A 24,220-nucleotide genomic window follows, 5' to 3' on the forward strand; every position below is an offset into this window, starting at 1 on the left:
TAAGTATTTTATCTTTTGGGGGCTATTGTAAATGGTACTGTTTTTCTGATTTCCTTTTCAAAGTTCTCTTTGTTGATGTAGAGGAATCCAACTGATTTTTGTATGATGATCTTGTATCCTGCCACTTTGCTGAATCCTTCTATTAGTTCCAGTAGCTCTTGTGAACTCTTTGGGATTTTCTATGTATAGGATCATATCATCTTCCAGTAGGGATAGTTTTACTTCTTCCTTACCAATTTGAATGTCCTTTATTTCCTTTTCTTGCCTTATTGCTCTAGGTAGGACTTTTAATACAATGCTGACTAGGAGTGGTGATAAAGGGCAACCTTGTCTGGTTCCTGTTCTCAAGGGGAATGCTTTCAGTCTCTCTCCATTGAGGATAAGGTTGGCTGGTGGTTTTGTATAAATGCCCTTTATTATGTTGAGGAATTTCCCTTCTATTCCTATTATGCTGAGAGTTTTTATCAGGAATGGACATTGGACTTTATCAAATGCCTTTTATGCATCAATTGAGATGATCATGTGATTCTTTTCCTTCATTGTATTTACGTGGTGGATTATATTGATTGATTTTCTAATGTGGAACCATCCTTGCATGCCTGGTATGACTCCCACTTGGTCATGATGTTTTATTATTTTTTTTTTTATATACTATTGAATTCTATTGGCTAGGATTTTGTGGGGAATTTTTGCATCTATATTCATGAGGGATAATGGTCTGTAGTTTTATTTTTTAGTGATGTCTTTGCCTGGCTGTGGTATCAAGGTCAGGATAAGATTTTATCCACTGCTTTCTTGGTGGTCGGTTTTCTTGTAGGTCTGGGCAAGTCAGTGTGAGAGTGGGGCTGCACCCACTCACTTTAATTCAGTGTGTAACCTACCACTGGCATTAATATTTGAGTGTGACAGTGGTTCCTTCAGGTATGTGTTCAGGTGTCTTACACAGATAAAAACAGAATCGAAGGGGGAAAAGGCCAAATTCTACTGACTGGGATGGAGTGGAGCTGCAGGCTGGGGAGCAGAGCTGGCTCCCTTCTTTGCAAGGGCTGAGTCTGAGAGACACACTTGAGTGTCTAGTGCCTCTTGTGGCAACCACCATAGCTGTGTTGCCTGAACAGTCGGGACACACGCAAATGGAATCTGCACAGGCATTGCTTTCCATGTGTCTCTTCTACTGCCATCAATGTTTCTTATGTTCAGTGGCCACAGTAGGTGGAAAAGAAGGGAAAAAAATGCATAAGAAATGTGGAACTCTATATATAGCTCACATATGGCTGCTTAAAAAGCCATAAAGACAGTGTAACAACCCAGCCAAGGGAGAAGAATTCACAGCCATACCAAGCAGTTTCAAAGGCAATCTTTAAGCCCAAATAGTCTGGCAGGTGACAATCCTAGTGGAGCTAGAGAAGACTCTGGAGATGCCACATCGAATTCCCTCAGGAATCCTTCACTCTGACATCTCTAGTGGATTCTGGCTTTAGGTCCTGCATTCCGCTGTAGCATTATTCAGAATCTGTTCTTATGAAGAATCGAGCTTAGATAGGAAGTCTTAAATCCAAGCCATAGCAATGAACCACTGCCAGCTCTGCTTCAGAGACCCAGAGAGGATGCAAGCCTTGAAAGAGGTTTTCTCTCAACCTTCAGCTAGATTTCCCCTCTCAACTATGGAAAGAAAGCCTCAGCCTGTCTCTGGAGCCCAACCATGCACCATCTGGGCTCTCAGGGGAAGCTGGGTGGAAGTGTGGTTTGCTCCCGCCTTGCTATTTGATGCTAGATGAAGGGCAAACACAGAGGCCATATGTACCCTGCTGTCTGCTGTGAGAGAGGAGAAGGACTGCTCTGAGGTCCCTGTGTCCCTTAAAGGGGCCTGGTCTGGGGAGAAGCAGGGTGAGCCCTGGCACAGGACTGCAAAGCCTCTCTGTATGGAGGAGGGTGTGCCTCTCTGGATGCCTTCCTCAGGCTCTGAGCTGCAAGTGCCAGGTTGTGGTTGACCCCAGGGGGGAGGGGGGAGGGCAGAAGGCAATGAAAACCAGCCCAGGGATCCTGAATTTTTGTGTAGAGAGCCCAAGAGAAAGGCCTGTCCCTGCCCTGCACTAAGGAGGCTTTTAACAGGTAACCCCAATCAGCAAAGTGAAGTAGGACTAGAAGAAAGCAGGGAGAGGCCCTTGCCCTAAAGGTTGCATCCCAGAGGCTGTGTGGTGGGCTCTCTGGCTTGAGAGGGCCAAGGGTTCCTTGTGGCTACAGTGTTGGAAATGCAGACTAGCCCTTCCTCAGAGTTCCGTGCGTAGCATCCTGTTAGAGCTAGAAGGGCCCTGGAGATCATCTGCTTGGTTCATGCCAGTTGTTTTAGAGAGATGTTCACTGAGCCAGATATGTGAAATGCCTTGCCCCAGGCCACAGGGTTAAAAGAGGCAGATCCAGTAGTATAACCCTGTTTCTTCCATCCTGCAGGGCCTCCCTCAAAAGGATCAAGATAGCAACACAGTCTAAAGTGTGAGAAACTAGCTGTGTTAAACACAAGTTTTCATCAGGAGCAAGGATATCATGAGGACACATACTACTTGGAGAGGTAATAATAGGTACATGTAGGAGACATAAAATTTGCCTTTGTTCAGTTTAGGGTACAAATCTTTCTGAAATCTCTCTGTGATTAATTAACTTCTCGAAGGATTCCCTCCTGCCTTCACTTCACAGAGAGGATTCATATTCTTCAGTTGCATTTAATTAACCTCTTGAGCTGAGCAAATATCCTCTGTCATGGTCATCCAAGTCCTCTTCTGAGACTGAGATTTTATAAACCTAAAAAAATCTTTTTGTTCATTTGTCTTCTCTTTTCACCTTTATCTGCTTCATCATACCTGGGAATATTTGACCTGCCCTGGAGAAGCCAGGTCAGCACCTTTCTCAGTGACATAGAACCTCCTACACAAGAGCCCCAACCAGGGATGGATGCACCAGTAAGCAGTATACCTTACTTGTTGGGTAATCTATCCCTGGTCCTAACCCTCAGGGTAGTTCAGCTATTGCCAACACCTGAGTGTCTTCTATGTGCCAGTGTTACATGTATTATCCTTTATCTTCACAACTGTTCTAAGTGATAGCTATAGTTATCCATTTTACAGATATGGAAACTGAGGCTGAAGTTCTCTGACTTGCTCAGCGTTCTAAGATAATGGACAGAGAGAGGATATTTGTATCCAGGACTGACTGTAAAGCATCTCCTCCCACAATGCCCCAGCACTGCCTGGTGCAAGACTCTTGTGAGGCTAACTCAGTAAAACAAGAGACCTCAGGGTTCACACTGTTCATAAAGTATTGTTTATGAAGTATTTATAAAGAAATATTGGTGTTTCTCAAGGCTGCACTTTGAGGACTGGGCTTTAGGCTGATCAGTTGTGAAAGGGGTTATTTCAGCTGCCTGTTCACCCTGCAGTTTCTAAGGGGATTAGAGATGAGGTAAATCTGCCTGCATCAGAAATCTTCCCCCGCTGGAAGGACAGAAGCCTAAAGGGGACACTCACCTTCTCTCGGGGGACGATGCTCTTCCTTTACAAGGATGCAGCAGTACCTCCTATGCATGCTCGTCACTCAGCGGCATGTCCACAAGGGAGTGGTAAAACACTGGGTGGTAGAGTCACAGGCTGGAAGAGACCTTAGAGATCATCCAGACCAGTGATTTTCGAATGTGTCTTTAACAGAAGAAACTTTATGCAAAGTCTTACAGGGAAGCTGTAGCAGATGCTGTTGGTACCCCCCACATGTCCCCTCAGCCCATCCCGGGGTTACTGCAACAGTTTCCAGATGCTCCAAAGGCATGCTCAGGCTTCTGGAGCAAGCTCAGCCTGCATGAGGGTCAGGCTAGGGATGCTGGAGAGTTAACACCACCAGAATGACCCACAACCAATGAGAGATGGCAGTGTATGGATAAACATTCCAGCGACCTTGCCCTTTCTGGGCCAATTCTGAAGTCTACACAGTCTCTCATGGGGCCCTAGCAGGGTTGAGCTCCAGTTATCCCTAGCAGCAGCTCCTTCATTAATGCTCACTTTATTAGCTTTTCTAGTCTCCCTGTCTCACTTCCTACACCCTCTCTCTGCTTTTTAAGATCACCTCCCAAATAAACTAATTGCATCCAAATCGTGGCTCAGAATCTGTTTAGGGAAACCAAATGAAGACAGAAGCCCAGAGCCCACATATTCAGAGCCTCGCAGGTTCTGGAGGAGCCTTGAGATATCCTTAGGCTAACACTTGAATGTCAAAAACATTTATATTTCTTCATTCCCAGGACCCTCAAGTGGTACACATAATAGGATCAAGACTCTTTTAGTTATAAATAAAAAAATAACTCAAACTCGCTTAAGCCAAAAAGAGAATTTATGAAATTCAAAAGTCTAGGAGTTGCGCTTGGGCCAGCACTAGCCCAAATGGCACCTTTGTGCAAATTAGAAAAATGCATCTCTTCCTCAAGGCATTTTCCTGTTATCTGCCAGAAAACATTGTGATAAATACAGAAACCTGAATGGCTGTGAGGTAAGTGATACCCCGATAGTGATGTGGTACACAGAGAGAACAAGGGGACTGAGCAGCCCTGAGGCAGGCCAGCTTATACTGGATCCAGAGGTCCTTGTCATTCTCTCTTTCAGCAATGCCCTCCTCTATGTTGGGTCCATTCTCATGGTAGCAAGGAAGCTGCCAGCAGTAATAGGCTTATATTCTATTATCTCAGCAATTCTTGTGTAAAAGAGCATGCCTGCCTCTTCCAACTGTCTCAACCAAAGTCTTGGAATTAAGTCTCATTTGCTGATCACTATGGCCGATCTGATTCCATGCTCTGATTGACTGGGCCTGGGTCACATGGCCCCTTTGGAATCAGGGAACAGGTCAGTCCCTCTCCCCTGGGGGGAGCGGTGGTTTCCTAAGACAAATTAGTGGGTGTTGTGGGAGGAAGAGTAAGTGGATGCTGGTCAGGCAAAAACAATAAAAGTCAACTCTAGCATTGTTTCTGAAACTTTAATGTGCATACAGATCATCTGGGATCTTGTTAGTCTTAGAGATTCTGATTCAGAAAATGTGGGATGGGGCTCCAAGAATCTACGTTTCTAAGGTGGTCCCAGGTGCCTGACCACACGTTGAGTTGCACTACCCTTTGGTGCTTAGTGACCATCAACTATCTCAAGCTGCTGTTGCACCTCCCAAAGTGGTGTGCCCCTGGAGGCATGCTTCCTTGCGGGGTTTGCAGGGATGAATGGAGAGAAGTTTACTCAGTTATATTTTCCTGGATATCACCATCCTCTCTGCTTTTCCTTTATACCAGAAGATGATGGGGCTTGTCCAAAGGATGCTTGCATGGGGTATCCAAAGCTATTACATAGAGGATTTTCCCCGGTTCCCTTTGGGAAGAGTCCCTTCCACCTACATATCCTTTCCTAGGAGGTGGTTTAGGGAGAGGGGCGGGAAGGGGAATGCAGTGGAAGGACCCAGGGCTAGGATGGGACATATGGGAGTGATTTGTCTTTTAGGGATGCAGCTGGAAATTTTCAGACGTGGGGACACTAACCCCCTACCTTTCCTTTGTTCTCTATGCATAAAAACTTCTAACTCGATAGAGACAGACAGCTTTGTATTTTTACTTAGTGCTGCCCAGCTCGAGCTGTATTATTCCTCAATAAAACTCCTCTTTCACTCCTAACAGGGTATGAGATTTTCTTTGACAGGAACGACCATAAGTTTTAAAGTGAAGATAATGTTTTATGCCTTTAACCCCACAGCAAGGGCAGGGAGGGGTTGGAATTTTAAGAAATCTGAAAAAGACCAATGCCCGGGAATTGCTGCATGCTGGGAGGGGCTTCTTTCAAACACACCTAGATGTATTTAAGGACTAACCCACCGAGACAGGAATTGGGTTTGGGGTGAGGCCTAATTGGCCCCATGGCTGCACAAGCTGAGGCAGCAAACATGAATCCTGCCTTACCTACTAGAGCCAGTAGAAATGCTAATAACTCCAGTGCAGTCCTGTAGAAATATAATAGAGATGTAATGTGAACCATGTATGCAGTTTTAAACATTCTGGTAGCCAGATTTAAAAAGTAAAAGGAAACGAACAAACAAAAAACCCCAAAACGGTTGCTGTCAAGTTGGTTCTGACTCATAGTGACCCTAGAGGGCAGAGGAGAACTACTCTATAAGATTTCCAGCGAGTGGCTGGTGGATTTGAAGTGCCAACTTTTTGGTTAGCAGCTAAGCTCTTAATCACTTTGCCAACAGGTGAACATAATTTTAATATGTTTTATTTAACCCAATATACTCAACATACCATTTCAACATATACTCACCTAAAAAAATTATTACTGTGATAGTTTACATTCTTTTATTCACACTAAATGTTTGAAAACTGATGCGTATTTTACACTTACAGCACATCTCCATTTGGACTAGTCACATTTGAAGTGCTCAGTAGCCACACGGGGTTAGTGGTTACCAAAATTGACCTAGCAGGCCAAAGCTGTCCTCCATTGCTTCCCCATTTTCTTCCTCTTCCAGAACAATGTTGGCATTGCTTAGATGCTGAACAGAGATCGCTCCAGGCCTTGCAGAGGCTTGGCTGTAATGGTGCTGGTCGCTGTGAAGGCTCGCACTGAGGGGACAGCAATTGGCTTATTTTGCGATGAGTTCCCTACTATGTTGGTTGCTCTGCACAATCTGTGAGTCATTGTGGGGGGCATGGAGGCAGGGTGGGTGAGTTTCCCTCTATTCTGAGACCTCCTCATGGGCCTTCATGTATGTGGGGGCAGGAGAGAGGGACTGATGCGGTGCCAAATGGGATGGCCAGGGAACATGGAGGGATGAGTCTGGATTCACAAAAATAGACGTCTGGGGGGTAGTTACAAAAGCTCCAAATATCATTTCCCTCTTCATGGAAGGAGCAGGACGAAGGAGATGTTAAAGAGCTACATGCTTTTATGATTAAAGCACTCAGGAAAGATAATGAAGACCAGGGCCGTTGAAAATGTCAGAATCTGGGGCTCCCTTTTTGATTGGATCCTAGAGACATCTCTATTTTCCAGAGTTTTGTCTGAAGAGGTTGTTTTTTTTCTCACATGTCACACATCTGTTTTCAGTATTTCCTGCTTGATTTGAACTTAAAAATCTACCTCATGTATGAATTTCCATGAGCTTCTAAAATGGACAGATGTGTTAACCTTTGAAAAGCAGCTGGTCAAATGCTCTCTCACAGGATGTAGTCATAGAGCTTACAGTCTTTTGGGAAAAGTGCTTTGCCCTAGTAAGAGTGATGGCCATCTCCAAGGACTCATCAGCAGAGTGGCTGTGAGCTCAGGTTGGGTTAGAATCCCATCCTCTGCCAAGTTATTTAACCTCCCTGAGCCTCAGTTTCTTCTTCCACAAAACGCACATAATAATAGTTCATACCTCCATGGGATGTTGGGAGGATCAAATGAAATAATGCATGTACAATGCTTAGCACCATGTCTGGCACACAGAGGTGTAACTAAGGTATGGCTGATAGGGGGCATGCCCTGGGCACCGCTTAAGGAGGGGTGCTATTGGTCATTGCAGTATCCATTGCCAGCTTTGAGAGATCATTCAGCAATTTAAAACTAATTGCCATAGGTGCTATTTTCCATAGATAGGCCCCTGCTGGCACATAGGGAGTCCTAGAGAAATGTTAGCTGTTATCAGGATCACTCTCTGTAGGAAATGCCAGCTCTTCTCTAACAAAGGCCAGGCACTGCAGTTCAGTGCCATGGATGGCCAGGTGGAACCTCTCATTTACCAAACTGCCGTATGTTTAAATTAGACAATGTAACATGACAGGTTACACACAAACAAGAATGATTTGGCCAAAGCTGCTTGGGAATTGGTGGCAGAAGTCAGGACAGACAGAACCCAGAATTTCTATTTTATGGTGCTTACTTAGGGTCTTCTGGGTCTCAGAACTAGCATCTTAAATTTCAGAAGGAATAGAGAGGAAACTGATGGGGCAGGATTTTAATATGAAACCATAGAGAACAAACACAGCAGCCCAATGTAAAGACAAATATAAAGCCCAATATAAAGGCTTGACCAAAAATTCAAGCACTAGACATTCAATAGGATGGGCTAATATGTAGTCACTAAAAATGCTTAAAATGAATATTGATTTGACTTCAGAAAACACTTCTGATCTATGTAAAGTGAAAAAAGCAAGAGACAAAACTGCACAGAGTTTAATGCCAAATATATGCAGACAGGCACACGTATATACTGGGATCTATATATATGTACTGGAATGCTCTAAACCAAATGTTAGATGTTAATTTTACTTATCTCTCTTGGATAATAGTTTTTTTCTTTATGCTTTGGTGTATTTCATACAATGAACACTCGCTACTGTCAGAGTCAGAAAAAAATTAGTGAAGGTTATAAAGGATTTCCAGCTCTGGTTTACACCAGGGAGCCTCCATCTCATTCTCATCTCACTCAGCCTTGCAGGACTCCTAGTGGCTTCAAAGCCTGCTTTGTTTACAAAAGGATTATTATGTGGGGAGTCCAGAGAGATTGACTGATAAAGAACAAAGTGAAACATGTTTTATTGAAGATGCTAACCAGAGTCAGGACACTCTCACAGCAAAATCTTTAATGAATTCAGTGGATGGTTGTTATAGTCAAAGACGATTGAGTAAATTGCAAATGGGAATCTTAGCAAGCTATGTGATGGAGTATGATAGACTTTTTTACCTATCCGTATGGGGACGAGATTATCATGGCTTTCATTTAGTCTGGGGTCAGTTAACTCAGTTTAACAGGACTTGATGAGGTCAGTGTCAGGGCTTCATCCTATCTCCTCATCCCAACTGTCTTTCTTACCAGCTGTCTTAGTCATCTAGTGCTGCTACAACAGAAATACCACAAGTGGATGGTTTTAATGAAGAGAAGTTTATTTCCTCGTAGTCAAAGTAGGCTAAAAGTCCAAATTCAGGGTGTCAGCTCCGGGGGAAGTCTTTCTCTCTCTCTCAGCCTTCTCATCAGTATTCCCCCGGACTAGGAGCTTCTTTGCGCAGGGACCCCAGTCCAAGGGACGTGCTCTGCTCCTGGCACTGCTTTCTTGATGGTATGAGGTCCCCCGTCTCTCTGCTCACTTCTGTCTTTTATATCTCAAGAGATTGCCTCAGGACACAATCCAGTCTTATAGATCAGGTCCTGCCTTACTAACACAACTGCCACCCATCCTCCCTCATTAACACCATAGAGGCAGGTTTACAACATACAGGAAAATCACACAGTACCAGGAATCATGGCCTAGCCAAACTGATATACACATTTTTTGGGGGACATAATTCAAACCATGACACCAGCTTCTCTCCAAACCATGTGTGCGTCCTGCTTCCACTTAGGATCTCGCTTGCAACTGCCTTCCCATACCTGCCTATTCTGTCTTGCTGCCCTGATTGAAGTGCTTTTGCCTTGGACCCAGTTGTTCCCCTTTGCCAGCCCCTTTTGCCTTGGATCTATATTGCCCAGCCACTTTATGTGTTGATTGTCTATACATTCTTTGTGTGTCTGACCCTACATTTGACCCTTTTGTTTATTCCTAAGGTCCATGCTCCACAGCTTTGTTGTAATCAGCCTTGCTCCTCTCCCATGCCCAGTATCAGCCATCAGAGCCCCTGCCCAGGTCAAAGCCCTGGTCCTCACGTGGGCTCAGGAGAGATGTCTGGACATAACTGGCCTTGCTCTGTGCCATGGCCACAGAATCTCTGTAACTCTGTTATCCTCCACAGTCATTCTACTACATACTCCATAAGCACATGGAGACTGGGAGATGAAATACTGATGAACCAAGGCAAGCTCACTCTATAATCCTGGTTCTGTCACTTCCTACCTGTGAGACTTGGCAAATCACTTAACCTCTCTCAGCCTCAGTTTCCTCATCTGCAAAATGGTTATAATAATATTATATCAATAAATAAATTTATTACATGTAAAGTACTTGGCTGCAACATAGCTAGCGCTTAATGTAGTAGTTGTTTTGGTATTATTATTTTATTATAAAATCAACCTAACTTATCATGTGGTCAGAGCATGGGCTCTAGAGTCAGGCCAAACCCATTCCCATCAAGTCGATTCTGACTCATAGCGACCCAATATAACAGAGTAGAACTGCCCCAGAAGGTTTCCAAGGCTGAAATCTTTACAGAAACAGACCACCACTTCTTTCTCCCATGGAGAGTCAGGCAGACCTGGGTTAAATTAACTGTGGCATATCTGTGTGCTTCAGTTTCTCCTTCTGTAAAATGGGATAATGAAGAGTACTACCTGTAGGAGTAGCTGAAGGGATAAAGGAAATAATGCATATGAAGTATTTGCAAATGCCTAGCACATAGCTAGCACCACAATATGTTTGCTATTGTTTGTATTATGGATGAAGGACCGTCTCACCAACTTTTTCTAGAAAGTTGTTGTTAGGTGCTGTCAAATCAGTTCTTACTCATACTGACCCTATGTGTAACAGGATGAAACACTGCCCGGTCCCGCACCATCCTCATAATCATTGCTATGTTTGAGACCATTGTTGCAGCCACTGTGTCAATCCAACTTGTTGAGGGTCTTCCTCTTTTTCTCTGACCCTCTACCTTTACCAAGCATGATGTCCTTCTCAGGGACTGGTCCCTCCTGATAACGTGTCCAAAGTACATGAGACATAGTGTAGCTATCCTTGCTTCTAAGGAGCATTCTGGCTGTACTTCTTCCAAGACAGATTTGTTTGTTCTTCTGGCAGTCGATGGTATATTCAATATTCTTCGCCAACACCATAATTCAAAGGCATCAGTTATTCTTCAGTCTTCCTTGTTCATTGTCCAGTTTTCACATGCATGTGAGGCAATTGAAAATACCATCGCTTGGGTCAGGTGCACCTTAGTCCTCAAAATGACATCTTCACTTTTTAACTCATTAAAGAAATCTTTTGCAACACATTTGCACAATGTAATATGTTGTTTGATTTCTTGACTGCTGCTTGCATGGGCATTGATTGTGGATACAAGTAAGATGAAATCCTTGACAACTTCAATCTTTTCTCCATTTATCATGGTGTTGCTTATTTGTCCAGTTGTGAGGATTTTTGTTTTCTTTATGTTGAAGCGTAATCCATACTGAAGGCTGTGGTCTTTGATCTTCATCAGTAAGTGCTTCAAGTCCTCTTTACTTCAGCAAGCAAGCTTGTGTCATCTGCATATCGCAGGTTGTTAATGAGTCTTCCTCCAATCCTGATACCACATTCTTCTTCACATAGTCCAACTTCTCTGGTTACTTGCTCAGCACACAGATTGAGTAAGTACTACGAAAGGAGACAACCCTGATGCACACCTTTCCTGATTTTAAACCACACAGTATTCCCTTGTGCATTTGGAATGACCGCCTCTTGGTCTATGTACAGGTTTCACATTGAGCACAGTTAAGTATTGTTGAATTCCCATTCTTCCCAATGTTACCCATAATTTGTTATGATCCACACAGTCAAATGCCTTTGCATAGTCAATAAAACACAGGTAAACATCTTTCTGGTATTCTCTACTTTCAGCCAAGATCCATCTCACATCAGCATGATATCCTTCGTTCTGTGTCCTCTTCTGAATCTGCCTTGAATTTATGGCAGTTCCCTATCATTACACTGCTGCAACCTCAATGCCTGGCACATAGCTCCAGCAGAATTTTACTTGTGTGTGATACTATTGGTACTGTTTGATAATTTCCATATTCTGTTAGATCACCTTTCTTTGGGATGGGCACAAATATGGATTGTTTCTAGTTGGTTCGCCAGGTAGCTGTCTTCCAAATTTCTTGGCATAAACAAGTGAGCACCTCCAGTGCTGCATTCATTTGTTGAGACATCTTGATTGGTATTCCTTCAATTTCTGAGGCCTTGTATTCTTCCTTCAGTACCATAGGTTCTTGATCATATGCTGTCTCCTGAAATGGTTGAACGTCGACAAATTCTTTTTGGTACAGTGACTCTGTGTATTCCTTTCATCTTCTTTTGATGCTTCCTGTGTCATTTAATATTTTCCCCATACAATCCTTCAACACTGCAACTTGAGGCTTGAATTTTTTATTCAGTTTTTTCAGCTTGAGAAATGCCGAGCGCGTTCTTCCTTTTTGGTTTTCTAACTCCAGGTCTTTGCACATTTCATTATAATACTTTATTTTGAATTCTCGAGCTGCCCTTTGAAATCTTCTGTTCAGCTCTTTTACTTCATCATTTATTCTGTTCATTTTAACTACTCGCCATTCAAAGAGCAAGTTTCAGAGTCTCCTCTGACATCCATTTTGGTCCTTTCTTTGTTGGCTTTTTAATGACCTCTTGCTCTCTTCACGTATAATGTCTTGATGTCATTGCATGACTCATCTGGTTTTTGGTCATTAGTGTTCAATACGTCAAATCTATTCTTGAGATGGTCTCTACATTCAGGCAGAATATACTCAAGGTCATACTTTGGCTCTCGTGGACTTGTTTTAACTTTTCTTCAGCTTCAGCTTTAACTTGTACATGAACAGTTGGTGGTCTGTTCCTCAGTTGGCTTCTGGCCTTGTTCTGACTGACGGTACTGAACGTCTCTATCGTCTCTTTCCACAGATGTAGTCAGTTTGATTCCTGTGTATTCCACCCCAAGTGGTCCAAGTGTATAGTCTCTGTTTACGTTGTTGAAAAAAGGCATTTTCACTAAATAAGCTGTTGGTCTTGCAAAATTCTATCATGCGATCTCTTGCCTCGTTTCTATCACCAAGGCCACAGTTTCCAACTACAGACCCTTCTTCTTTGTTTCCAACATTCGCATTCCAATCACCAGTAATTATCAATGCATCTTGATTGCATGTTTGATCAATTTCAGACTGCAGAGGTTGGCAAAAATCTTCAATTTCTTCATGTTTGGCATTAGTGGCTGGTGTGTAAATTTGAATAATAGTATTAACTGGTCTTCCTTGTAGGCTTATGGATGTTATCGCTGACAGCATTGTACTTCAGGATAGAACTTGAAGTGATTTTTTTGATGATGAATGCAATGCCATTCCTCTTCAATTTGTCATTCCAGGCATAGTAGACTATATGATTGTCTGATTCGAAATGGCCAGTACCAGTCCATTTCAGCTCACTAATTCCTAGGGCATCAATGTCTATGCATTCCATTTCATTTTTGACAACCTCTAGTTTTCCTAGATTCATACTTTGCACATTCCACATTCTAATTATTAATGGATGTTTGCAGCTGTTTCTTCTCATTTTGAGTCATGCCACATCAACAAACGAAGGTCCCTGAAGCTTTATTTCATCCAAGTCATTAAGGTCGACTCTACTTTGTGGAGGCAGCTCTTCCCAAGTCTTATTTTGAGTGCCTTCCAACCTGAGGGGCTCATTTTCTGGCACTATATCAGACAATATTCCGCTGCTATTCGTAAGGTTTTCACCGGCCAATTTTTTTCACAAGTAGACCATTATTTTCTTCTTCCCAGTCTGTCTTAGTCGGGAAACTCTGCTGAAACCTGTTCACCCTGCTGGTACCTGAAATACTGGTGGCATAATGTCCAGCATCACAACAACACACAAGCCACCAGTGTATGACAAACTGACTGACGAGTGGTGGTTTCCAGGGAAGGCCTTAAGGAAATAGGAATTTATGTGTGGTTGATTTAAGTGATGATAATATTTAGCTTTCATAAAGCGTATTTCCTTCAAAGAGGAAAGCTTTCTTTAGCTTTATAATCATTTCTAAACAAGGAGGGTTTCTAGTGATGTCAAAAGCTGGTTTTCTCTAGAAGTTGACTAGCCATACTTAGTTGACTCCATGAGATCGTATTTTCCTGTACCTAGTGATTCTGGGACTATTGTAAGTCATTCTTGTAGCCTTAAACAAAAAATCATTTTCTAAAAGAAATCTCACTTGTATTTCATATTATATGAAACCAAGAGACTATATCTTTAATTTTATGATCCTAATGTGCATCCAAACATATCGTCCTTCCTAGAAAGGATGATGCTTACTATTATCATCTTATACTTATTATTAATTACCATTAACTTTTATAGTATTTCAGAGTTGACACTTGAATTCTACAGTAAATCAAGCTTTCATGATGTGCTAAAGAATCATAAGCGTATAAGAGTGAGATTAGGTCCAGAATTGGCAAGCTGAGTTCTCCCTCTGTCCAGGACAGTGAGCTCACTTTGTTCTAAACCAGCTTGTATTTCTCTAAAGTGCATATGAGCTGAAACCAAGGAACTCTGAAAGGGTGCATCTGCCGGCCAAAGGTAACATGTTAGGGTGCACATAAGGATCATAATATTAAAGATATAATCTCTTTGCTTCATATAGTATGAAATACAAGTAAGAATTCTTTTAGAAAATGATTTCTTTTTTGTTTAAAGCTACAAAAGTGACTTAAAATAGTCCCAGAATCACTAGGTACAGGAAAATATGATCTCATGGGTCAACTGAATATGGCTAGTCATATTCTAGAGATAGCCAGCTTTTGACATCATTACAAACCCTCTCTAGCTTAGAAATGATTATAAAGCTAAAGGAGGAAAACTTTCCTCTTTGAAGGAAACATGCTTTATGAAAGCTAAGTATTGTCATCACTTAAATCAACCACACATTAATTCCTATTTCCTGAATGCCTTTGTAGTGAAATTTACCTGTTAGAAAACATCATAATTGAATTCTATTCTTGCCAAAACAAATCACTCAAGTAATAAAGTACTAAGAGGATTGCCTTATACTTTAAATGGGACTTTTACATCAGATATTCAAAAGATTTTATATCATCTGGTTGATTAATGATTATGGGCTTTATGAACCAGACACTGGACACTTTTTCTAAGGAAAATAATAAACACTGAGGAATCCAAGGATCAGCGCTAAATTCTGAGTCCATCAGGGGAGAGTTGAACATAGAATTGGTGACTTCTGTTTTCAAACTTAAGCTTCAGGGCTACGTTATTCCCCACCCAACACCTAGATAATTGGTTTATGTAGCAGGGAAAAAATCCTCTAGGTTAAGCCTGTTTACAAAGAAGCTCAGCAGAGAACAGTCTGTTGACCTCAAGCTTTACGTGGATTCATTCGAGATGATTTAAAGGAAGGGGAATACCAAAAATAAAACAAATAAGAACACCTACTCAACAGTTATCCTCAAGTAAAGAGTAGTTTGCTTAGTAGAGACTGTTAAGTAAAAGTGGAAAAGTAAGCTTTTTCCTAATTTTTTTTATAGCAATATAAGATCTATATACAAATACAACAGTAGTTTGTATTTTCCCAATGACAGCGATCAGGTAATATTTATTAGATCCCTACTGCTGCAATGGTATTACAGTCAGTACAATAAAAATCAGTCTAAATTTCAGCAAGTCCTTTCCTTTGCACTGAATGTGCTTATGAATTGCTGCAGGTTCTTGTTAAAAGCACCACCCCCTACTGGCTCTGAGCCAGTTGGTCTCAAGTGGATCTGGGAATCTTCTTTTTTCTTAAAGAATCACTTTGGCTGGTTCTGATGAAGATGGTGATGGCCCACAGACTGCACTGAGAACCGTTTGATTTTAAAAAACCACAGTAAATTATAAACCAAATCAGAACACTAACATTACAAAAGCAGGAAGACTAATAAACCCAAGAATATAATAATGCACCAGTTCCATGAGAAAGCCAATGTATGTTTCTGTTTAAAAGCTATGTTTTTAAAAATTTGCAGTTAAGTGTTTTAAGGAACTAGTTAGCCCTTATAAGAGGTACAAAAGTAAACTCAAAGCCAGATATTTTATTTGATATATGATGTTAATTGATACTATGCATATTAGTATTTAGTGATATCCAGTGGTTCTCCATTCCAAATGCACCTTGGAATCATCTGGGAGCTTGTAATAAATGGATCCCTGGCCCCTGGCTCCAGAGATGGACTCAATGCATTTGGCCTCAGGCCCAGGGATGGGTGTGTTTATAAAGCTGCTCAGGTGATTCTGATGTGCAAGCAGGGCTGAGAATTACTGTCTACCTCCTGCAACATCACCACAACACACATACACACACACACACACACACACACAGGTTTTCTTTTTTTTTTTTTAATGTCAGGTAAGGAAATTACAGTGCAGAGAGATTAAGCAATTTGTCAAGGCCACAAATCTAGGTGGCGCATACTGAGGTAGGCTCCAAAGTAAAAATATTAGACAGCAAAATAGCCTGGGAAAGGGAAATACCCTGATTGAGAAGAGATGTGTGGAAATCAAGCTGCTTCTGGTCTCCCTGCAGCCCAGGAGGTGAGACATCTGTGCTGAGCAAAGGGTGTTGCAGGAAACACTATCATGTGGGGGTTATCTGCTCCATGGAAGGGATGTTTTCTTTTGATGAAAAGGGATAGGAAAACACGAGATGGTAAGAAAGAAATACTCAAGGGAGGCAAATTAATCCCTTCTCTCTGGTGAGTGGAAACCCTGGTGGTGTAGTGGTTAAGAGCTACGGCTGCTAACCAAAAGGTCGGCAGCTTGAATCTACCAGGTGCTCCTTGGAAACCCTATGGGGCAGTTCTACTCTGTCATCTAGGGTCGCTATGAGTCGGAATTGACTTGACAGTAGCAGATCTGGCTTGGTTATTTTCCCTCTGGTGAGTAGAAAGTAGGTGGTTAAGGATTGCATGATATGTGGGAGGCAGCTTGGCACACCAGCACCCTCTGCCTGCCTCCCCCATGCCCACGGCAGACATTATTCATTGTCAGTAGCACTCTCTCCCGAGTCTAGGCCCAGTCGCAAAACACTTCCTAACACAGCACTCACCACTGCCGATCGATCATATTGAGCATGTGAGTTAAAATCTATTTGCCTTCTCTGGTTTAGTGAAAAAAAGTACAGTCTTTGCACTCAGACCTAACTTTGAATACCAGCTTGACCCTTACTACCTGTGTGGTCTTAGGCAAGTTATTCAAGTTTTTGAGTCTCAGTTTCCCCATAAGTTAAAAAGAATAGTTTAACAAAGAAGAAAAAAAGAATACCCATCTTGTAGGATTGTTGTATTATGTGAAATAATGAACAAAAATGAGAAGTAGAGTGTCTGGTACATTTGTCGTTGTGGTTAGGTGCCATCAAGTTGGTTCAGACTCATAGCGACCCTATAGGACAGAGTATAACTGCCCCCATAGGGTTTCCAAGGAACAGCTGGTGGATTTGAACTGCTGACCTTTTGGTTAGCAGCCGAGCTCTTAACCATTATGCCACCAGGACATTATAGGCCATTAACAAATGGTAGCCAGTATTACTGGTTGCCTGTAAAGTCTGAGAGTGAAGAAAATTCCCAGCAGCCTTGAGATAGAAATGTAAAAGTAGGTAACACCCCAAAATGGAGCCTTTGAAGACCTCATCCAGTAAGAACCCTAACCCATGTGGAACCTTGTATTTTACAAAGAAGTTTCAAGTTGTGGATGAAATAAACAGGACTTGCCAAATCACACAGATTCACTGCATGCCCTGCTGATTACACATGGAACAAATGCTGGTACAACAGAGCAATTCTCAGCTCTGTGATGTTTGCAATTAGGCCCTGGATTATGAGAGCAGCAGGAAAACAACAGCAGGATGAGACACTCTCAGTAGGCCAGAGCCTGAAAAGAGGAAACAAAGGGAGGGAGGTCCCTGCCCACCCCAGCCTCCCATTTCTGCCTCCAAACTATCATCTTGTCTCATTCAGTCCTAACCACAGCCCCATGAGGTATGTTATTGATGATGATAATGCCTATTTCACAATCAGATGTTTTGAGGATGATAATGCCTATTTCACAATCAGTAAGCTGAGGTCAGAGAGATAAGTAACCCTTATGGCCACACATTAGGAAATGGTGGCGCTAAGCTCTGAGTTCATGGAGTTAGACTTCAGAACCTGAGCTCTTTGTCAGGTATTAGACACCCTCATCAAGAACCCTTTGCCAAAATATTCTTTTAGTGTAATATTTTTATCTTTCTGGGGTACTCAGATTATCGAAACAATAATCAGGAACAACTGTTAAATAAGAGCCCCGGTCCTTCCCTGTAAGTTTTTAGTTCAGTGAGAGAATTATAGAGGGCAAAGGAGTTGTAAGCTAGTGAACAGTGGTTGTTTGTGGGTATTTATAAATTTACTTTGATTTACCCAAATTAAAGAGTAAGCAATTCAAATTCAGTCTTTATTCAATACCCTTCCATGTGAGAAACCACATAAAGCAACACTTCAGGTGTTTTAAGAGTTATAACTGATGTCATTGGCAGGGAACACAGAACCCAGTGTAAAGAAATAAAATAAATGCAGTATCTTTATACGCTGTGTGCTACAGAATCAAGGTAAATTCTCAGGGAACAAAATAATATTTAAGATAAATAACTAAGCATGCACAATGATAGTTTTTTTAAAAGTGGATTGTTATGGACTGCTGGCATCTCTGGAATGGTGGCCATGAACTTGGGCCTTGTTACTGCTGAGATAGGCGAGACTGCAGAAAGGCTGGGGTTTTGGCAGGTGTATGAAAGAGAATAAAGCTGGCAGATGCTCAGAAATCAATGGGTTTTAAACCTGCACAGAATGCATTTTCTTGTTCTGCAGATACATGAGCGAGAATTTTATTTTAGAGAGGATTTGTGGCATGAATTAGAATAGCACTATTGTGACAACATTGGCTTTTGGCTCAAGTGATGTATTTGTCGAAAATTTTATCTGTGTTTTCAGTAAGAGCTCAGGGGATTATAGCTTACAACTATGTTTTGAAAATAAGTCCATAAGCAATAAGAGAGCAGAACTTTAGAGTGATATTGATTTAAATGTAATTTTTCATCAGCATGGAAGTTATGATGGTATAGATTTGGTTTCATGGATGAATGCTGGGGGTAGTTCGTTAGTATAGCAATAGAATTTTGGATGCTTCTAGGGTTTCATCATTAAAAAAAAGAAAGAAAGAAAAAGGTATTTGATCACATTTGGGCTATAACCTTGAAGTGCTTAAAGATGTGCTGGGAAATTTGGACCAAATTTTCTAGAACGGTGTCTATTTCTGTCTCATAAATCTACCTTTCAAAAGGTGAAGTGAAATGTCACATTGGATAGATCAGGGATTATTTATTTGGGAAGTTTATAAGATGACATGGTCCAGGCAATGAATAGGATTAAGTATTCAATGACACCTAGAGAAACATCAGAGAGAATCAGACCAGAGATCTCAGAATACTAAATATATCTTCAAACCTATAGGTTTTCTTCGAGCTTTAAAATGCGTGGATTACACGACCTGACAAATATTAATGACGGTGTCTAAGACCATTTCTGCCTGAATTCACAATGTCCTGGAAGTTGGACTAGGAAATGGGCAGAGATGTGCAAGGCTTAACTGGCATTGCTTAAACAAAAAAGTGCCCAGAAATTCTCAATACGTTTAGAATAATACTTTGTTCATTAGGAAATTAATCAGGTGGGGACAGTTACATCCTCAAGTCTTCAGGAGTTACTTGGAGAAAACAAGGCTAAATAATGGCTATAGTGAATCACAAAGGCAGAAGCCAGGAATTGCGACCTTGGAAACATTTGACTCAAATTCTAACGATGCTAAAAGAAACAAAAAGTTAACTGGTAATGAATTCAATAACGATATAAACATTATTCTAGAAATGGATTATGACCATTCAAATTAGGAACATCAGAAAGCAAGTTGATTATGGTATTTTGCTTCCTTTTCTGTGTCTTTACTGTTTTATTGGGGTAGGTATATTTTACTATTTTCAATATTATTAGATTTTTTTCTCTATTCTTTGTAGCTTTTTAATGAAACTAATCTGTCAGGTTGTAATTCAATTTGGGAAATAAATAGACAATGAAATATTCTTGAAACAATTTAATAGTACGATTTTTTTAGGGGGTAGGGGAGGGAGTGGTAACAAATAAAGGAAATAAATTACATATTGCTGGTCCTAAAATGGTCCTGAAATGGTGGTGCATTGATTAAAAGCTCGGCTGCTAACCAAAAGGGTGGCAGTTTGAATCCACCAGCCACTCTTTGGAAACCCTATGGGGCAGTTCTACTCTTCCTCTAGGGTCACTATGAGTCAGAATAGATTCAATGGCAACGGGTTTGATTTTCTGGGTTGGTTCCAAAATATCCTTCTATAGTTTATTATATATCTTTCTATATTTAAAAATTTGAATTTAGTTTGCTTTCGAACACTAATTGACAATGGAAATTTCTTTTAAATATTTCCATGTGCATTTCTACCACACAATACTGCTGATGTTATGTTCCACTACATAAATTTGCTCCTACTTCAAGAATTTTGCAAAAGGTCTATGAAGCAATAGTTAGGAAGAAAATGCTAGCCAAATAATTAGCAAAATAAAATCTGGTGAATTTTGAGTTGTTCAGAGGCTCAAGAAAGAGCTAGGAGCCACAGGGAGATGGAACTTGAGAGGGACAACACAGGCTTCTAGTATTTCCAGACGTTTTGTTTGTCTTTAACTTTGTATGACTTCCGGATTTGGTAGGCAACCAGCATGTTCTATCCCAAATGCAATCATTCTCTGCAGCTTCTTGGCGCTCCAGGAAAAAACCTGATAATTATGACCAGAAGGAAGGAATAGAAACATTTAAGTCCTCAGGTTTAAAACAAGTTCAAGTTTAGAAGTGTTATATTGGCTTTAATTTTCAAAAAGGACATGTTCTAGGGTGATTCCTCAGCCTGCAATGGTAGTTATAAACTGCAGAAAATACTGACTGGCTCTCACCGTTCCCCTGCCCCCCCATTCAGTGGGAACCTGGAGAAAAATGAGCTTGTCCCTAGGTAGTTTGTTCTCATGCATTATTCTTATCTAGTCGCTCAGCAAGTAAAAGAAACAACTTTAAAAAAAGATTTAGGGCTACACATGTGGTAATCAGAAAAGGTTAAAAACAAGCTCATTCTTCCAGTTTCTTGACTCAGTTAGTTTATTCCACTGGGCTCCTTGACTATCCTATCCTCCTGTGTTTCCCATGTGGAAAAACAGTCGTTACATCTCCATTTAAAAACCTGCCAAGTCCCCTATTAGTTATTATGGGTGATGTCATTTTAATCTATAGTTTCTCACTGTTATTGTTAGTTGCCATCAAGTCCCCTGCCACTCATGGAGAGCCTATGTACAACAGAACAAAATGTTGCCCCATCCTGCACAATCTTCATGATCATTGGCATGTTTGAGTACACCGTGTAGTGCCTTCCAACTTAGGGGGCTCATCTTCCAGAACTATATTGGACAATACTCTGTTTTGATCTATAGGTTGTTTATTGGCTAATTTTCAGCAGTAGATTGCCAGGCCTTTCTTCCTGGTCTTAGTCTGAAAGCACTGCTGAAATCTGTCCACCATGGGTGAACCTGCTGGTATTTGAAATACTTGTGGCATTGCTTTCAACCTCATAGGAACACACAAGCTACCACTGTAGAACAAACTGACAGACGGTGGTGGTCTTGTAAACTAGAAACTTGTTATCCCTGCTGTCTCCCCTCCCCCCATAGCCAATGACCCTTGTCCTGTGGATCCTGAAACATGTCTCTCAAATTCATCCCCTTCTCTCTATTCCCACCGGCAATGTCTTGGTTCAGGCCAATCATCATTAACCTGCATTTGTGCAATATTCTACAGACATTCATTTCCTCTACTCTTTACACTGTCACTAGTGGGATCTTTGCTTAAAAGCTCTAGAAGAAAGGCATTCAGGACTGTCACCTGTCCAGTCTCTCTCCCACCTCCATCATTTACCTTTTTGTACAGGCCTCAAGGCATAGTGGAAGGAATATGGTTTTGAGGTCAGACTAGGATTCTAAATCTGGCTGGGCCACTTACTTGTTGTGTAACCGTGGGCCAGTTCTTTACTCATATTCCAGGCAGTGTGCTGGGCGCTGCGGTAGGAGTGTATAGTGAACAAAATAGGCAAGGTCTATGTTCCTATGAAGCATACAGTCTAGTGGAAACCCTAAGTACTTAACCAAGCCATTTAAGTAGATCTACCAAGAAGTAGCTTGCCAGGCCTTTCTTTTTTTTGTTTGGTTTTTGGTTTAATCCATTATAACATTACAAAAAGAGTGACAAGATGACCAGACATTACACACTTCCTGATGTGATGCACTACCTATGACGTATTCTTTTTTTTAAAATTTTTTAATTTTTTCCCATACAAAAATTTATACATACATTGTTGTGTGACTGTAATTGCTCTCCCCATACTGTGACTACACACTTCTCCTTTCCATCCCTGATTCCACATGTCCATTCAACCAGCTCCTATCCCTCTCTGCCTTCCCATCTCACCTCCAGACAGAAGCTGCCCGTTTAGTCTCTTGTATCTAGTTGAGCCAAGAGGCACACTCCTCACGAGTATCACTTTATGTCCCACAGTCCAGTCCAATCCCTGTCTGAAGAGTTGGCCTTGGAAATTGTTTTAGTTCTGGGCTTATGGAGAATCCAGGGGCCATGCTCTTCGGGGTTCCCCCAGTCTCAGTCAGACCATTAAGTCTGGTCTTCTTAATAGAATTTGAATTCTGGACCCCACCTCTCTCTTGCTCCATCCAGGACTCTCTGTTGTGTTCCCTGTCAGGGAGGTCATTGGTGGTAGCCAGGCACCATCTAGTTCTTCTGGTCTCAGGCTGATGAAGTCTCTGGTTTATGTGGCCCTTTCTGTCTCTTGGGCTAGTACTTTCCTTGTCTTTGGTGTTCTTCATTCTCCTTTACTCCAGGTGGTTGGGACCAATTGATGCATCTTAGATGGCCACTTGCAAGCTTTTAAGATGCCAGATGCCATTCACCAAAGTAGGATACAGAACATTTTCTTAATAAGCTTTGTTATGCCAATTGACCTAGATGTCCCCTGAAAGCATGGTCTCCAGACCCGTACCCCTGCTACTTTGTCTCTCTAAGTGATTGTATTCAGGAAACTTCTTAGCTTTGCTTTAGTCCAGTTGTGCTGACTTCCCCTGTAGTGTGTGCTGTCCTTCCCTTCACCTAAGATAATTCTTATCTACTATCTAGTTACTAAATAACCCTCACCTTCCCTCCCCACCCTCGTAACCATGAAAGAATGTTTTCTTCTGTGTTTAAATCTTTTCTTGAGTTCTTACAATAGTGGTCTTATACAATATTTGTCCTTCTGTGACTGACTAAATTCACTCAGCATAATGACCTCCAGCTTCCTCCATGTTATAAGATGTTTCATGGCTTCACCGTTGTTCTTTATCGTTGCGTAGTATTCCATTGTGTGAATATACCATAATTTGTTCATCCATTCATCCGTTGATGGGCATCTATGTTGTTTCCATCATTTTGCTATTGTGAACAGTGCTGCAATGAACATGGGTATGCATATATCTATTCATGTGATGGCTCTTATTTCTCTAGGATATATTCCAAGGAGCGAGATAGCTGGATTGTATGGTACTTCTATTTCTAGCTTTTTAAGGAAGCACCAAATTGATTTCCGAAGTGGTTGTACCATTTTACATTTCCACCAGCAGTGTATAAGTGTATAAGTCTCTCCACAACCTCTCCAGCATTTATTATTTTGTGTTTTTTTTGATTAATGCTAACCTTGTTGGGGTGAGATGATGTCTCATTGCAGTTTTGATCTGCATTTGTCTGATGGCTAATGATCGTGAGCATTTCTTCATGTGTCTGCTAGCTGCCTGAATATCTTCTTTGGCGAAGTGCCAGTTCACATGCCAGGCCTTTCTTTTAAGGTGCCTCTGGGTGGACTTGAACCTCCAACCCTTCGGTAACCATTGCACCACCCATTAAGTACTTGTTGGTGACCCCGAGTGTGCAGAGTAGAACTGCACTCTATACTGGTTTCAAGGCTGTGAGCTTTAGGAAGCAGATCATTAGGCCTTACTTCTGAGGTGCCTCTGGGTGGGTTTGAACCACCAATCTTTCTGTTAGCAATCCAGTGCTTAACAATTTACGCCACCCAGGGACTCCTACTGGGTACTTCCCCTTTGCCGTCAAGTTGATTCTGACTCATAGAGACCCTGTAGGACAGAGTAGAACTGCTCCACAGGGTTTCCAAAGCTGTAATCTTTACAGAAGTAGACTGCCACATCTGTCTTCTGCAGAGCAGCTAGTGAGTTCGAACCACTGACCTTTTGGTTCGCAGCAGAGTGCTTAAACCACTGCACCACCAGGGCTGCTTTACTAATCACTTAGTGG

Source organism: Trichechus manatus, unplaced genomic scaffold, assembly GCF_000243295.1.
Source record: "Trichechus manatus latirostris isolate Lorelei unplaced genomic scaffold, TriManLat1.0 scaffold00029, whole genome shotgun sequence".
Classification (NCBI taxonomy): domain Eukaryota; kingdom Metazoa; phylum Chordata; class Mammalia; order Sirenia; family Trichechidae; genus Trichechus; species Trichechus manatus.